Here is an 8,910-nt window from a genome sequence, read left to right as displayed (position 1 = left end):
ATCTCCCTAAACGGATGCCATGGGAAAGGCACGCTTACGATATGCCCACATCCGGTAGGAGAAGGCCCTAAGGATGAGTGCGGCTATAATAAGGCAGAGGGGTGTGTGTTGGAATTATCACATGTTGATCACCATCACACCCGCTCGGGATATAGAGGCGAAGGGGAGTATTGTATAGCCACCACAGAGACTGAGTACCAATATAGTAACCTTGTATGTGCAATCACAATGCCTAACTTTTGCTTTACGCCAAAGATCCCTGTGACAATTGGACACACCAGATTGGTGTATGTACATTCAAGGGAGGAGATAAAACTAAATGTGCCAGATAGTCTAAAGGACGAGTTGGTTAACTATGAAGATCCGGTAGGGGCCCCAATACCCCGCCTGCAAGAGGATCTGCAAGAAATGAAAGAGGATTTAAGTAAGATGGTGAAACAATACATAGTGTTGCAAAGGAATCTTGGGGAATTAGAAAGGGACATAGAGGTAGAGCTACAGGACGTCCCGTGGTATGAGAAGCTGTGGGATTGGGGAATGAATGTCAACATACACCCATGGATCCGCATCATTTCTCATATATTAGTGATAGTACAGTTAGTCATGGCTATAGGATGGGGAATAGCAGTATGCACCACTTGTAAAAAGAAACGGACCAAACAAAGAGCTAAAGCGAGTCGGAAAACACAAGTTTGCTCTAAACATGATGGGTATGCAGGGCCTCCCGAACCAGCGCCTGATCACCGCATGGAGCAGGAGGCACAGCGATACTTATACATGTGGTTTAACTTGGGCAAGGGCCAAGTACCAAAAGGGGGGATTGCAGTGGGGAAAGAGTTAAACTGACATCGCTGGCAGTTTCACTGAATGGTGTAATAAAGACAATAATCTAATGGGCCTTTTGCAGTAGTAAGCTTTTTCTAAGTTGATAACATAGTCGGATGTGGAAACCATAAGAGACCCAAGAGGATGTAAGTTCTGTTCTGGCAGGAAAGTAAAACAATGAAAGAGGCCTAGAGAGGCAGGAAAGGAGGACAATGAGTCAGAAGTACAATGTTGATGAGACCCATCTGGCATAAACAAAGGTCAGAGGTGCAACAACAGCTTGGGGGATAACGGCCAATAATAAAGGTGGTGCTTTAATGTAACGCAGCATAGGCAACCCATCAGTGAAGATGCATGCGGGCCAAGGTCCAATTGGGTGGCAGGAATGAATTTTGACGTGTGTTGTAATGTATAAAAATGTAGTGTTTGCTGTACCAATTTGGAAAGGTCTGGCTAAGACAGAGCAGACTGTTTCCCCACCGGTGCAATAAAGACAACTTGACTATCGATCTAAAACCTTGTGTCGAGTGTTGGTTTAAAATACTCCACAACAGTGTAGTCACGGACAAATTATTCTAAAGAGCTTTTAAAAGCTACAAGATACGGGACTGAAGACATTCCTCAAACGGAGGGGGGACAAATCCCAGGGACATGATGGTTTCCATCCGAGGATTCTGAGGGAAGTCAGGGGAAGGAATAACGGAGGGTCCCAGAGTATAAATTGGCTGGCGCCTTTCCCTACATTACAACAGCGACAGCAATTCAAAATCAATGAATTGGCCGTGAAGCGCTTTGGGCATTGTGGGGTCGTGAAGGGCAGTGAATAAATGCACCCTCGCCTCTGAGTCAGAGGTTGTGGGTTCAAGTCCCACTCCAGAGACATGAGCCCAAAAATCCAGGCTGACGCTCCAGTGCAGTGCTGAGGGAGTGCTGCACTGTCAGAGGTGCCGTCTTTCAGATGAGATGTTAAACCGAGGCCTCCTCTGCTCTCTCGGGTGGACGTAAATGATCCCAGGGCACTATTTCGAAGATGATTAGGGGAATTATCCTCGGTGTCCTGGCCAATATCAACATCACTAAAAAAAAATTATCTAGTCATTATTACGTTGCATAGAAACATAGAAAAATAGGAGCAGGAGTAGGCCATTCGGCCCTTCGAGCCTGCTCCACCATTCAATATGATCATGGCTGATCCTCTATTTCAATACCATATTCCCGCTATCTCCCCATACCCCGATGCCTTTTGTGTCTAGAAATCTATCTATCTACCTTCTTAAACATATTCAGTGACTTGGCCTCCACAGCCTGCTGTGGTAGAGAATTCCACAAGTTCACCACCCTCTGAGTGAAGAAATTTCTCCTCATCTCAGTCCTAAATAGCCGACCCCGTATCCTGAGACTGTGACCCCTTGTTCTAGAACCCCCCAGCCAGGGGAAACATTCTCCCTGCATCCAGACTGTCTAGCCCTGTCAGAATTTTATACGTTTCAATGAGATCCTCTCTCATTCTTCTAAACTCTAGTGAATACAGGCCTAGTTGACCCAATCTGTCCTTACGACAGTCCTGCCATCCCAGGAATCAGTCTGGTGAACCTTCGCTGCACTCCCTCTATGGCAAGTATATCCTTTCTTAGGTAAGGAGACCAAAACTGCACACAGTACTCCAGGTGTGGTCTCACCAAGGCCCTGTATAACTGTAGTAAGACATCCTTGCTCCTGTACTCAAATCCTCTTGCAATGAAGGCCAACATACCATTTGCCTTCCTAACTGCTTGCTCACCTGCATGTTTGCTTTCAGTGACTGGTGTACAAGTACACCCAGGTCCCTTTGTACATCAACATTTCCCAATCTATCACCATTTAAATAATACTGCCTTTCTGTTTTTTCTACCGAAGTGGATAACTTCACATTTATCCACGTTACACTGCATCTGCCATGTATTTGCCCACTCACTCAACTTGTCTAAATCGCCTTGAACCCTTTTTGCCTCCTCCTCACAACTCACAATCCCACCTAGTTTCATGTTGTCAGCAAACTTGGAAATATTACCTTTGCTTCTCTCATCCAAATCATTGATATATATTGTGAATAGCTGGGGCCCAAGCACTGATCCCTGCGGTACCCCACTAGTCACCGCCTGCCACCCCGAAAAAGACCCATTTATTCCTATTCTCTGTTTCCTGTCTGTTAACCAATTTTTAATCCATGCCAGTTTATTACCCCCAATCCTATGAGCTTTAATTTTGCACACTAACCTCTGATGTGGGACTTTAATCAAAGGCCTTCTTAAAATCCAAATCCACCACATCCACTGGTTCTCCCTTATCTATTCTACCAGTTACATCCTCAAAAAACTCCAGTAGGTTTGTCAAACACGATTTCCCTTTCATAAACCCATGTTGACTCTGTCTAATCCCATTGATATTTTCTAAGTGTCCTGTTATCACATCCTTTATAATCGACTCTAGCATTTTCCCTACTACTGATGTTAGGCTAGTAGCGGGGTTACATTTGCCACCCTCCAATCTGCAGGAACTGTTCCATAATCTATAGAATTTTGGAATTGCCGTTTGTGGGATGTTGCTGAGCACAAATTGGCTGCCGGTTTTCCTACATTACAACAGTGACTCCACTTTATTGGCTGTAAAGCTTTGGGGCGTGCGATGGTGGTGAAAGGCGCTATATAAATGCAAGTCTTTCTTTTCTTTCTTTGAGTTCTTTGTTTCTCTTTTTCACTCCATTTTGACCCAGACTGTCTAGCAATGGAGGGGTTATCATAGAATCACAGAAATTTAGGACACAGAAGGAGGCCATTCGGCCCATCGTGCCTGAGCCGGCCGAAAAACAGCTTTCCAGCCTAATCTCACTTTCCAGCTCTTGGTCCGTAGCCCTGCAGGTTACCGCACTTCATGTGCATATCCAAGTACTTTTCAACTGAGAGGAGGGTTTCTGCCTCTACCACCCTTTCAGGCAGAAAGTTCCAGACCCCGACCACCCTCTGAGTGAAAAAAGTTCTCCTCAACTCCCCTCTAATCCTTCTACCAATTACTTTAATTCTATGGCCCCTGGTTATTGACCTCGCTGCTGAGGAAAATAGGTCCTTCCTACCCACTCTATCCAGGCCCCTCATAATTTTATACACCTCAATCAAATCTCCCTCAGTCTCCTCTGTTCCAAAGAGCAGTTAGTAACAGAGATTGGAGAAGTTTGGGGCTTTTTTTTTTTTTTTTTTTGCACAGAAGCAGTGAAGGATGAGGGCCAGCCTGATGGAGGTCCTCAAGACCATGAGGGTTATTGATCAAAGGCAAATGACAGATTCCTCTCTGGGCACCTCAAAGTCCACATGCGCCGCTCTTGTTGGGGTTTAGAATGCACATGCTCAGGGGCAGCGGAGTCTGAGGACCAGCTGCTAGTGGGCATGCTCAGGGGCAGAGTCCCAGGACCAGCTGCTAGTGGGCATGCTCAGGGGCAGAGTCCCAAGACCAGCTGCTAGTGGGCATGCTCAGGGGCAGAGTCCTAGGACCAGCTGCTAGTGGGCATGCTCAGGGGCCCAGTGTCCTCGGGCCAGCTGCTAGTGCGCATGCTCAGGGGAAGCAGAGTCCCAGGACCAGTTGCTAGTGCGCATGCTCAGGGGAAGCAGAGTCCCGGACCAGCTGCTAGTGCGCATGCTCAGGGGAAGCAGAGTCCCAGAACCACCGGCTAGTGCGCATGCTCAGGGGAAGCAGAGTCCCGGACCAGCTGCTAGTGCGCATGCTCAGGGGAAGCAGAGTCCCGGACCAGCTGCTAGTGCGCATGCTCAGGGGAAGCAGAGTCCCAGAACCACCGGCTAGTGCGCATGCTCAGGGGAAGCAGAGTCCAGGACCAGCTGCTGGTGCACATGCTCAGGGGAAGCAGAGTCCCGGACCAGCTGCTAGTGCGCATGCTCAGGGGAAGCAGAGTCCCAGAACCAGCTGCTAGTGGGCATGCTCAGGGGAAGCAGAGTCCCAGAACCAGCTGCTAGTGCGCATGCTCAGGGGAAGCAGAGTCCCAGACCAGCTGCTAGTGGGCATGCTCAGGGGAAGCAGAGTCCCAGAACCAGCTGCTAGTGGGCATGCTCAGGGGAAGCAGAATCCCAGAACCAGCTGCTAGTGGGCATCCTCAGGGGAAGCAGAGTCCCAGGACCAGCTGCTAGTGGGCATGCTCAGGGGAAGCAGAGTCCCAGAACCAGCTGCTAGTGGGCATGCTCAGGGGAAGCAGAATCCCAGAACCAGCTGCTAGTGGGCATCCTCAGGGGAAGCAGAGTCCCAGGACCAGCTGCTAGTGGGCATGCTCAGCGGTAGTGGAGTCCCAGGACCAGCTGCTAGTGGGCATGCTCAGGGGAAGCAGAGTCCCAGGACCAGCTGCTAGTGGGCATGCTCAGGGGCAGAGTCCCAGGACCAGCTGCTAGTGGGCATGCTCAGGGGCAGAGTCCCAGGACCAGCTGCTAGTGGGCACGCTCAGCGGCAGAGTCCCAGGACCAGTTGCTAGTGGGCATGCTCAGGGGCCCAGTGTCCTAGGACCAGCTGCTAGTGGGCATGCTCAGGGGCAGCAGAGTCCCAGAACCAGCTGCTAGTGGGCATGCTCAGGGGAAGCAGAGTCCCAGGACCAGCTGCTAGTGGGCATCCTCAGGGGCAGCAGAGTCCCAGAACCAGCTGCTGGTGGGCATGCTCAGCGGCAGAGTCCCAGGACCAGCTGCTGGTGGGCATGCTCAGCGGCAGAGTCCCAGGACCAGCTGCTAGTGGGCATGCTCAAGGGCAGAGTTCCAGGACCAGTTGCTAGTGGGCATGCTCAGGGGGCAGCAGAGTCCCAGGACCAGCTGCTAGTGGGCATGCTCAGGGGCAGCAGAGTCCCAGGACCAGCTGCTAGTGCGCATGCTCGGGGGAGTCCCAGGACAAGCTGCGGGTGCGCATGATCAGGGATAGAGTCCCAGGACCAGCTGCTAGTGGGCATGCCAGGGGCAGAGTCCCAGGACCAGCTGCTAGTGGGCATGCTCAGGGGCAGAGTCCCAGAACCAGCTGCTAGTGGGCATGCTCAGCGGCAGAGTCCCAGGACCAGCTGCTAGTGGGCATGCTCAGCGGCAGAGTCCCAGGACCAGCTGCTAGTGGGCATGCTCGGGGTAGCAGAGTCCCAGGACCAGCTGCTAGTGGGCATGCTCAGGGGCAGAGTCCCAGGACCAGCTGCTAGTGGGCATGCTCAGGGGGCAGCAGAGTCCCAGGACCAGCTGCTAGTGGGCATGTTCAGGGGCAGAGTCCCAGGACCAGCTGCTAGTGGGCATGCTCAGGGGGCAGCAGAGTCCCAGGACCAGCTGCTAGTGCGCATGCTCAGGGGCAGAGTCCCAGGACCAGCTGCTAGTGGGCATGCTCAGGGGGCAGAAGAGTCCCAGGACCAGCTGCTAGTGGGCATGTTCAGGGGCAGAGCCCCAGAACCAGCTGCTAGTGCGCATGCTCAGGGGCAGCAGTGTCCCAGGACCAGCTGCTGGTGGGCATGCTCAGGGGCAGAGTCCCAGAACCTGCTGCTAGTGCGCATGCTCAGGGGGTGGAGTCCCAGAACCAGTTGCTAGTGCGCATGCTCAGGGGCGACGCTCTGGGTAACGGTCGAAGAGTCGGAATTACCGGCGGAAAGCGAGTTTTCTCAGCTGGACGGACGAGCGGAGAGACGGGGAAATAAATGACGGTAAACACAAACCTGGAAGTCGGAAGGTCCCGGGAAGCGAACAGAGCGGAGTCAGCCTCGCGGAGCGGATCAGACTTCCTCGGCGACACATGACCGGTGCCTGCGGTCTCTCTGACGTTATCGCCTCATGGGCACGTGACCCGGGCCCACTGCCTGATTGACGGGCGCTTCCGACCAATAGGGAGCGAGTGGGACGGGGCTGGAGGTGCGAGCCGGAGGAGTGAGCCGGCGGCAGGTACTCCAACCAATCGGGGAGCCCGAGGGGCGGGACTAGCGCCGGCTGATCGTCTGATCCGCAGGGCAGCGAGTTTCTCCAATCCCTTGTTCAGGGCCCGGGGCCAGGGGAGGCTGTGGGCCTTTATTCCCCTTATTGGACACAAGGCTCTTTGTCTCACAACACACTGGCTCAGGTTTTAATAGAGACGTTTTAAATTCATCAATCAAAGCAGACAAACCTCGTGCTTCGGTAGAACAAAATTTTTTATATTTGGGAGTAAAAGTACAAGTTTTATTCCCTCTGGGGAATTTATTATTCGTTTCAGGAAACAACAACAACTTGCATTTATAAAGCGCCTTTAATGTAGTAAAACCTCCCAAGGCTCTTCACAGGATCGTTATAAAACAAAATTTGACACCGAGCCACATAAGGAGGTTCGGGCAGATGACCAAAAGCTTGGTCAAAGAAGTAGGTTTTAAGGAGCATCTTAAAGAAGGAGAGAGAGGTAGAGAGATGGAGAGGTTTAGGGAAGGAATTCCAGAGCTCAGGGCCCAGGCAGCTGAAGGCACGGCCACCAATGGTGGAGCGATTAAAATCGGGGATGCTCAAGAGGCCGGAATTAGAGAAGCACAGATGTATCGGAAGGTTGTAGGGGCTGGAAGAGATTACAGAGATAGGGAGGGGCGAGGCCACGGAGGGATTTGAAAACAAGGATGAGAATTTTAAGGATCAGACACTTGAGGAAAAGCAGGGAGTGGGGGAGGGTCAAGCCCTTATGGGACAGGGTCGCTATTTCTGTTCTGCGACAGTTACTGGGACATACTGTATCTCCCCCTCTCCTCCACACAGGGATTTGTGGTAGTTAAAGGGACAGTGATTCTCCTTGTTTTGCGAGATTGTAATTAAAGGGTCACTACTCTGAGATGGCTGCGAACTTTTAGTGCCGCCAGCCTTTTAAAACATCTTCCTTTCTTTGAAGATCTGTGTGAACTTGCTGGTGACTCAGCAGGTTGGATGAACTCTGAAACCTCTTTGCACAGTCAGAACATTTAAAGAGTCTCTCATCGGTTCTGGGGCAGGAGGGATCTGGTTAACAGTGATCACAATATCAGTAGGTTTAAAGTATTTATGGAAAGGGACAAAGAAAAATCAGTGGTGAAAATACCCAGCTGGAAGAGAGCCAATTTCAGTGATTTGAGAAGGGATCGAGCACAGGTGGACTGGAAACAAAGATTGTCCAGGAAAACAGTGAATGACCAATGGCAGGCCTTCAAGGCTGAGATAGTTCGGGTACAAACCAAGCATATTCCCATAAGGAGGAAAGATGGGCATCCAAAGCTAGAGCTCCCGATGACAAAGGATATAGAGGTTAAATTAAAACAGATAAAGGAGGTTTACGACAAATGTCAGGTACAGAATACAGTCAAAAACCAGGCAGAATACAGAGAGTGCGGGGGAAAATGAAACAGGATATAAGAAGGGCAAAGAGAGAATATGAGAAAAGATTAGCGGGCAACATAAAAGAGTACCCAAAAATCTTCTATGAAAAGTAAAAGGATAGTTAAAGGAATGGTGGGGCCGATTAGGGACCAAATAGGAGCTCATCATACGGAGGCAGAGGGCGTGGCTGAGGTACTGAATGAGTACTTAGCATCTGTCTTCACAAGAGGATGAAGTTAATGTTGCAGTAGAGCGGGGGGGGGGGGGGGGGGGGAGTAGAGAAACTGGATAAAAATAGATAGAAAGGAGGTGCTAAATAGGTTGTCATCACTCAAAGTTAACAAGTCACCCGGACCAGATGCGATGCATCCTAGGTTGCTGAGGGAAGCTAGGGTGGAGATAGCAGAAGCTCCGACCACAATCTTTCAATCGCCCTCAGATATATGGGAGTGGTGCCAGAAGACTGGAGGATTGCAAATGTTACACCCCTGTTCAAAAAAGGGGAGAGGGATAAACCTGGTAACTACAGGCCAATCAGTCTAATGTCAGTGGTGGGTGAACGACTAGAGACCATTGTCAAGGACAACATTAATTCTCACTTGGAGAAGCATGGGTTAATAAGGGGCAGCCAGTATGGATTTGTTAATGGTAAATCGTGTCTGATTAACCTGATTGAGTTCTTTGATGAAGTAACAGAGGGTTGATGAAGGTAGTGCAGCAGATGTTGTATATATGG

The sequence above is a fragment of the Somniosus microcephalus genome, chromosome 4 (genome assembly GCF_052327205.1).
Source record: "Somniosus microcephalus isolate GS21.2 chromosome 4, FLI_Smic_1.0, whole genome shotgun sequence".
Taxonomy (NCBI): domain Eukaryota; kingdom Metazoa; phylum Chordata; class Chondrichthyes; order Squaliformes; family Somniosidae; genus Somniosus; species Somniosus microcephalus.
Note: the sequence above shows the minus strand (reverse complement) of the source record.